This window comes from Octopus sinensis, linkage group LG18 (genome assembly GCF_006345805.1).
Source record: "Octopus sinensis linkage group LG18, ASM634580v1, whole genome shotgun sequence".
NCBI lineage: Eukaryota > Metazoa > Mollusca > Cephalopoda > Octopoda > Octopodidae > Octopus > Octopus sinensis.
In genome coordinates, this window is record NC_043014.1 from 7,226,152 (window position 1) to 7,235,419 (window position 9,268).

Sequence of the window (9,268 nt, forward strand, 5' to 3'; positions counted from 1 at the left end):
AATGGTTATATTTATGTATATATACATATACATATATACTGATCTTAACTGACGGTTTAGTCCCAGTTTGTCCTTGATATACGGAACCATGACCATCAAGCCTCGTACAATATGTGATTCCATTTTTTAATGATGGTAGTGTTAGGGACACGTGGCTGCTAGACAAATTTCATTCAACAACAAAAACATCATTTAAATGATTATTCTGGAGCGTATTCACCATCTACCTCAATTACTGCTTCCCATTTGCTTGTCAGACTGTCATGTAAAGATGTTTTTGTTAAAAAACGGCCACAATAATTATGCACCAACCCAGTGTGGTAAGTAGCTTGCTTACCAACCATGTGGTTCCGGGTTCAGTCCCACTGCATGGCACCTTGGGCAAGTGTCTTCCACTATAGCCTCGGGCTGACCAAAGCCCTGTGAGTGGATTTCGTAGACGGAAACTGAAAGAAGCCTGTCGTATATATGTATGTATATATATATATATATTTCTTTATTGCCTACAAGGGGCTAAACAACGACAGACAAAGGGATTAAGTCGATTACTTCGACCCCAGTGAGAAACTGGTACTTTATTTATCGACCCTGAAAGGATGAAAGGCAAAGTCAACCTCGGCGGAATTTGAACTCAGAACGTAGCGACAGATGAAATACCGCTAAGCATTTCGCCCGGCGTGCTAACGATTCTGCCAGTTCGCTGCCTTATGTATATACATATATATGTGTGTGTGTGTTTGTCCCCCTAGCATTGCTTGACAACCGGTGCTGGTGTGTTTATGTCCCCGTTACTTAGCGGTTCGGCAAAAGAGACCGATAGAATAAGTACTGGGCTTACAAAAGAAATAAGTCCCGGGGTCGAATTGCTCGATTAAAGGCAGTGCTCCAGCATGGCCGCAGTCAAATGACTGAAACAAGTAAAAGAGTATATGTATGTGCACTAGGGTGGAGCAAAGGATGCAACTTTCGAAATTGGTATCCAAGAATCGATATTTTGTTGCAAATCAGAGCTAAAAGAAATGTGCATGGTTAAATATTTTTTCAGGCTCTGCAACACAACTGAGAATTTTTTTAAATCCCTATTTTTGATCAAACTTTGGATTTTAAGAGGTTACTCTTTTACTTGTTTCAGTCGTTTGACTACGGCCATGCTGGAACACCGCCTTTAATCGAGCACCTCGACCCCGGGACTTATTCTTTTGTAAGCCCAGTACTTATTCTATCGGTCTCTTTTTGCCGAACCTCTAAGTAACGGGGACATAAACACACCAGCATCGGTTGTCAAGCAATGCTAGGGGGACAAACACAGACACACACACACACACATATATATATATATATACGACGGGCTTCTTTCAGTTTCCGTCTACCAAATCCACTCACAAGGCTTTGATCGGCCCGAGGCTGTAGCAGAAGACACTTGCCCAAGGTGCCACGCAGTGGGACTGAACCCGGAACCATGTGGTTGGTAAACAAGCTACTTACCACATAGCCACTCCTGCACCTATGTGTATGGTTAAATATTTTTTCAGGCTCTGCAACACAACAGAATTTTTTTAAATCCCTATTTTTGGTCAAATTTTGGATTTTAAGAGGTTGCATACAAATTGTCAAATATCTTGAGATTAATGATCATATTAAGCTTAGGGATGGCTCACAAGCCAATAACCGGTCATGATATTGAATGCCAATATTTGGTACTCCATGTGATCTTGGTGAGTTTTTTTTCCAACGTACAAGAACATATTAAGATGTGTTTCATTTGAGTGAGAAAAAGAAAACGTAGTTAAGCTCCTTCAGTTAAACATCATCATCGTTTAACGTCCATTCTCCATGCTAGCATGGGTTGGACGGTTTGACCGGGGATCTGGGAAGCCAGAAGGTTGCACCAGGCTCCAGTCTGATCTGGCAGTGTTTCTACAGCTGGATGCCCTTCCTAACGCCAACCACTCCGTGAGTGTAGTGGGTGCTTTTTACGTGCCACCGGCACAGAAGTCAGTAATGGCGGCGCTGGCATCAGCCACGTTCGGATGGTGCTTTTTACGTGCCACCGGCACAGAAGCTAGTCAAGGCGGCGCTGGCATCAGCCACGTTCGGATGGTGCTTTTTACGTGCCACCTGGAACAGAAGCCAGTCGAGGCAGCACTGGCATCGGCCACGTTTGGATGGTGCTTTTTACGTGCCACCAGCACAGAGGAACAAATTGTCAAAATCGTAGCAGAAAAGATAATTCCTCTCTGGCAAAAGGCATCCATCTCTTGTGTTGCAACTGAGTCAGTTAAACCGAAAATCTTAAAACTTTTAACCAAAGTACTAAGCATTACTAAATCTGTGGAAAAAATGTGCCAGTGTTAAAGACAAAAAAAAGGGGATTTCAAATTGAAAGGTAAAACAGCGATAATGAATTACAATTGTTTTGAACATAACAAACAATTAGCATTATGTCAGTTTAGGAATTTCTAAAACAACAAATCTTTGACTGTTTCGTTATTTATTTGAGAGTATGCTAATTACTCGTCTATGAAAAAAATTAATTGGCTTTGCCGGCCTCGCCTGGCCCCCGTTGCTGGTGGCACGTAAAGAGCACCATCCAATTGTGGCCGTTTGCCAGCCTTGTCTGGCAGCTGTGCCAGTGGCACGTAAAAAGAACCATCCGACCGTGGCCGTTTGCCAGCCTCCCCTGGCACGTAAAAAGCACCCACTACACTCACGGAGTGGTTGGACATTAGGAAGGGCATCCAGCTGTAGAAACATTGCCAGATCAGACTGGAGCCTGGTGCAGCCTTCTGGCTCCCCAGACCCCAGTTGAACCGTCCAACCCATGCTAGCATGGAAAGTGGGCCCTAAACGATGAACGATTACTGGAACGAAAAGGAATGCGCTGCAACGATTCGTATTATTTAGTCGCATGGAATTTACTAGGGGCCAATTTGTTCAACTGGACTCCTTTGTGCCAGTGATCCAGCATGGCCACAGTCTAATCACTGAAATGAGTAAAGATAATAAACAACACAGTTTGTTTTTGTTTAGTCTTTATTGTTGTTCAAGACGCATTTGAGGGGAGGGGGTAAAACAACAGCTGTAGATATGAGGGTCATTGGGATCAGGGCTTTTTTTTTTGTATGTGAGGATTTCACATTGGTTACCTTATTGGAAAATCAACAAAAGTGCCAGAGAAGTTATGGAAAGGGTGGAGACCTTCAGTCAACTGCCCTTCATAACAACAAGAAAACAGCTGGTATTTACTTACTAAAAATGTTTAGTCTCAGTTAGTCTTGACTAAGAACTATGATCAAAGACATTCCAATCATGACCACCAAGCATAATTTTTATCTGAGGTGTATTTCCTCTTTTTAAAGATGGTATAAGCGGGGTAGAGTGGAGGCGCAATGGCCCAGTGGTTAGGGCAGCGGACTCGCGGTTTCGATTCCCAGACCGGGCGTTGTGAGTTTATTGAGCGTAAACACCTAAAGCTCCACGAGGCTCCAGCAGGGGATGGTGGTGATCCCTGCTGTACTCTTTCACCACAACTTTCTCTCACTCTTACTTCCTGTTTCTGTTGTACCTGCATTTCAAAGGGCCGGCCTTGTCACTCTCTGTGTCACGCTGAATATCCCCGAGAACTACGTTAAGGGTACACGTGTCTGTGGAGTGCTCAGCCACTTACACATTAATTTCACGAGCAGGCTGTTCCGTTGATTCGGATCAACCGGAACCTTCATCGGCGTAACCGACGGAGTGCTTCCTTCTTCCTAAGCGGGGTACTGAAAAGTTTCTACCTTTAGGTAAAAATACAAGATCATATATGGTTTTTCAACATATTCCCCTCTCGGGTTCACACATTTCATGCAGTGTTTCTAAGCCCTGTAAATGAACTCAGAAGGTTGAGCCTCCAGCTAGGCCTTTCGTAATACCCTCAAAGCTAGGGACTTTTTCAGTAACCCCATGTTATTTCAGGGAGGTGTGGCTGCTATTCCTAGCAAATCAGCTAAACCATGGTAAGCCATCTGATAGAACTTAACTCGGGTAACTTATAAAATCAGAAATATTCTTTTCTGCTCAAGACCCAAAAGTTTTGGGGAGGGGCCCAGTCAATTAGGTCGACCCCAGTACGCAACTGGTACTTAATTTATCGGCCCCGAATGGATGAAAGGTAAAGTTGACCTCAGTGAAATTTGAACTTGGAATGTCCAGAGAAAATGAAGGTTAAATGGTTATATTTATCTATATATACATATACATACATACTGATCTTAACTGACTAAAACCTAGATGTGGTTTAGTCCCAGTTTGTCCTTGATATACGGAACCATGACCATCAAGCCTGATAGAACTTAACTCAGGTAACTTAGAAAGACTTTCTAAACTTAAAACAAACACAAAGTGAAGATACGGGGCATGGCATGACATACTGTCCCTTTTTCCCTGTCCTGTCTGCTCCTTTCAGATGTTGCACACACAAGAACATGCAGTCGGGAATAAAATGGGACGGTCTTAACATTGTGCAATTTCTGCACACCCACATATAATGCATCTCTCTTTCTCTTTACTCTTTTACTTGTTTCAGTCATTTGACTGCGGCCATGCTGGAGCACCGCCTTTAGTCGAGCAAATCGACCCCCGGGACTTATTCTTTGGAAGCCCAGTACTTATTCTATCGGTCTCTTTTGCCGAACCGCTAAGTGACCGGGGACGTAAACACACCAGCATCAGTTGTCAAGCAATGCTAGGGAGACAAACACACACATATATATATATATGACAGGCTTCTTTCAGTTTCCGTCTACCAAATCCACTCACAAGGCATTGGTCGGCCCGGGGCTATAGCAGAAGACACTTGCCCAAGATGTCACGCAGTGGGACTGAACCCGGAACCATGTGGTTGGTTAGCAAGCTACTTACCACACAGCCACTCCTGTGCCTATCTGTCTTGACATTGCACTATTTCTGCACTATTGCAAGTAACTGCACACATGCAGAGAGGATTCTGATAGGGTAAATTGGGACAGTCTTGACAGCATTATCTTCAGGTAATTACATTATGTAGTAATGAACCAAATTAGGTGATATGCATTTGTCATCATATTTTCTTTGTTTCTGTACAATCGCAGGTAACTGCACATTCTGCAGCCACATGAAATCAAATAGTGTAAAATGGGACAGTCTGGACAATGTAGAATTTCTGTATCAAGAATTACTGCACAATTTCAGCACACCTGCAGATAACTTCACTCTGCAGCAGCAAATACCAACTGGGGTATAACTGCACAATTTGTCCATCTGCAGGTATTGCATACTCATGCAGTGAAAAATGGGACGCTATACAAGCTAGATATTGCACATTTTCTGTACTTGCAGGTTCTGTCCACTGATCTGCACTTAAGACTTCAAATGATGCAGAATGGTTACCTTTCTAGTATATCTTTATTCCCGCAAAAAAAAAGCACCCACTACACTCATGGAGTGGTTGCCGTTAGGAAGGGCATCCAGCTGTAGAAACACTGCCAGATCAGACTAGAGCCTGGTGCAGCCTCCATGGCTTACCAGAGCCCGGTCGAACTGTCGAACCCATGCTAGCATGGAAAACGGACGTTAAATGATGATTTCCAAATCAGTAGGGTATAGTTTGAGGAAAATTTGGCTGCTACTTGCAGCTGATAAAACAACCAGGTAGAGACGCATAGAATCTGCGACGATTTCATCTCAATCGAAGGAGAGGGGCTTTCTCCGTCCGGGTTGCGGATCCATGAAATAGGCTGCCGGACGAGATAGTGAAGATGCCGACGACCGCTCGGTTCAAAGTCTCCCTTGACCACAAGTGGCCTGAACTCTTTACATGAACACCACCCTGTACATAACTCCATGTCCCCCTACATGGCCATGCTTTTTGCTTTTTGACCCAGAAAATAAACGCGCAGGAGTGGCTGTGTGGTAAGTAGCTTGCTAACCAACCACAGGGTTCTGGGTTCAGTCCCACTGCGTGGCATCTTGGGCAAGTGTCTTCTGCTATAGCCCCGGGCCGACCAAAACCATGTGAGTGGATTTGGTAGATGGAAACTGAAAGAAGCCTGTCATGTATATGTATGTGTGTGTGTTTGTCCCCCTATGGCAAGTGACTTCTACAACCCCAGGTCAGCCAAGGCCTTGTGAGTGGATTTCATAGATGGAAACTATACAAAGACATCAATCATGTGTACTCTTGCCTTCTGTCATATTTTGACCCTTTGATTCTTCGTACAAACTCCCTGACCATCCAGTTTATTTTTCAGTTTTGCTAACACCATGGTAACCTCCTGAGTGCCAGTGCTACAAGATAAAGTACTCGGTGCATGCTGTTTTGTGGTCGGCATTAGAAAGGTCATCCAGTCATAGAAACTATACCGAAGCTGACTTGGCAGACACCCATAAAATTATCAACCATCTTACAAACAATAACTCTGAGCACCTTTTCAAACTCCACCCGTCTAACACCCGTAGACATATTTACAAAGTCAGAAAACAGCACAGCTCCCATGACTTTAGGAAACATTTTTTCACGCTAAGAGTTGCTGAAGCATGGAACAAACTGCCGGCATCAGTTGTTAGTTGTCGGAGCACTGCATCCTTCAAAACTTCCATGCTTCCTGGGATTCGCCAACACTACACCTGATTTTCTCCCCTCTATACACACGCTGATGCATGGAACAAACTGCCGGCATCGGTTGTTAGTTGTCAGAGCACTGCATCCTTCAAAACTTCCATGCTTTCTGAGATTCGCCAACACTACACCTGATTTTCTCCCCTCTATACACACGCTGAAGCATGGAACAAACTGCCGGCATCGGTTGTTAGTTGTCGGAGCACTGCATCCTTCAAAACTTCCATGCTTCCTGGGATTCGCCAACACTACACCTGATTTTCTCCCCTCTATACACACGCTGAAGCATGGAACAAACTGCCGGCATCGGTTGTTAGTTGTCGGAGCACTGCATCCTTCAAAACTTCCATGCTTCCTGGGATTCGCCAACACTACACCTGATTTTCTCCCCTCTATACACACGCTGAGGCATGGAACAAACTGCCGGCATCGGTTGTTAGTTGTCGGAGCACTGCATCCTTCAAAACTTCCATGCTTCCTGGATTCGCCCACACTACACCTGATTTTCTCCCCTCTATACACACGCTGAGCATGGAACAAACTGCCGGCATCTGTTGTTAGTTGTCGGAGCACTGCATCCTTCAAAACTTCCATTCTTCCTGGGATTCGCCAACACTACACCTGATTTTCTCCCCTCTATACACACGCTGAAGCCTGGAACAAACTGCCGGCATCGGTTGTTAGTTGTGGGAGCACTGCATCCTTCAAAACTTCCATGCTTCCTGGGATTCGCCAACACTACACCTGATTTTCTCCCCTCTATACACATGCTGAAAAATGGAACAAACTGCCGGCATCGGTTGTTAGTTGTGGGAGCACTGCATCCTTCAAAACTTCCATGCTTCCTGGGATTCGCCAACACTACACCTGATTTTCTCCCCTCTATACACATGCTGAAAAATGGAACAAACTGCCGGCATCGGTTGTTAGTTGTCGGAGCACTGCATCCTTCAAAACTTCCATGCTTCCTGGGATTCGCCAACACTACACCTGATTTTCTCCCCTCTATACACACGCTGAAGCATGGAACAAACTGCCGGCATCGGTTGTTAGTTGTGGGAGCACTGCATCCTTCAAAACTTCCATGCTTCCTGGGATTTGCCAACACTACACCTGATTTTCTCCCCTCTATACACACGCTGAAGCATGGAACAAACTGCCGGCATCGGTTGTTAGTTGTCGGAGCACTGCATCCTTCAAAACTTCCATTCTTCCTGGGATTCACCAACACTACACCTGATTTTCTCCCCTCTATACACACGCTGAAGCATGGAACAAACTGCCGGCATCGGTTGTTAGTTATCGGAGCACTGCATCCTTCAAAACTTCCATGCTTCCTGGGATTCGCCAACACTACACCTGATTTTCTCCCCTCTATACACACGCTGAAGCATGGAACAAACTGCCGGCATCGGTTGTTAGTTGTCGGAGCACTGCATCCTTCAAAACTTCCATGCTTCCTGGGATTCGCCAACACTACACCTGATTTTCTCCCCTCTATACACACGCTGAAGCATGGACAAACTGCCGGCATCAGTTGTTAGTTGTCGGAGCACTGCATCCTTCAAAACTTCCATGCTTCCTGGGATTCGCCAACACTACACCTGATTTTCTCCCCTCTATACACACACAAGCATGTATCTGACTCATACATTGTTCGCTTTCCAGACATTTTTACATTACTGCATATACTCTATACGCACTTTCTGACAAGTTGTGGTGCACCTGAGCACTGTATACAATAATTTCATTACTATTACTGTAGCATGATGCAGTCCTTGGGTCCTTTAGATTTTGTCGAAAACATATTTGGAATGGTCATGGTGATGATGATGATGATTAACTTCAGATACCAGTTCTGACCCAACGCATTCCAGAGCAATGACCAGTATGTCCCCTTCTTATTCTCTTTCTTTTTTTTTTCCCTTATATTTGAAACATAGTGTACCTAGCATTGCAATCCTGCTGTTTATAAGATAGCAGAGGGTAGATTTGGCTACCGTTTCTAGCATGGACGCAGCCCATATGGAAATTTCCTTTCCCTAATTGGACCACTTGCTATGATGATGATGTTGGTGGATCTGTCATCACCCTTACAGCAAAGATAAAGATAATAATAATAATAATAATCCTTTCTACTGGAAGCACAAGTCCTGAAATTTTGTGGGAGGTGAATAAGTTGATTACATTGACCCCAGTACACAACTGGTACTTACTAACCCCAGCTGAATTTGAACCCAAAATGCCAGTGAGCATTTTACCTGGTGTGCTAAAGATCCTGCCACCTTAATAATAATAATAAGAAGAAGAAGAAGAATATTATTAATAATAATAATAATAATCTTTTCTACTATACACACAAGGCCTGAAATTGAGGGGTTGGGGATTAGTCGATTACATCAACCCCAGCGCATAACTGGTACTTATTTTATCGACCCTGAATGGCAAAGTTGACCCCAGCAGAATTTGAACTCAGAACATAAAGATGGACAAAATGCTACAAATGATTCTGCAAGCTCACCACCTTCCTAATAATAATAATAATCCTTTTTAATATAGGCACAAGGCTTGAAATTTTGGGGGAGGGGAGCAGTTGATTATATTAATCCCCAGTGTTTCACAGGTACTTAA

At 44.0% G+C, this 9,268-nt stretch overlaps 1 long non-coding RNA gene across 1 annotated transcript; it reads right to left on the minus strand.

The window, feature by feature from the left end:
- Nucleotides 1-6,269: 6,269 nt before the first annotated feature.
- LOC118766862 lies at nucleotides 6,270-8,856 on the minus strand. Its single transcript, XR_005002771.1, has 2 exons — nucleotides 8,398-8,856; nucleotides 6,270-6,390 (listed from the first exon to the last, which is right to left on the minus strand). It is a non-coding gene; the product is annotated as an uncharacterized LOC118766862 (long non-coding RNA).
- Nucleotides 8,857-9,268: the final 412 nt, after the last annotated feature.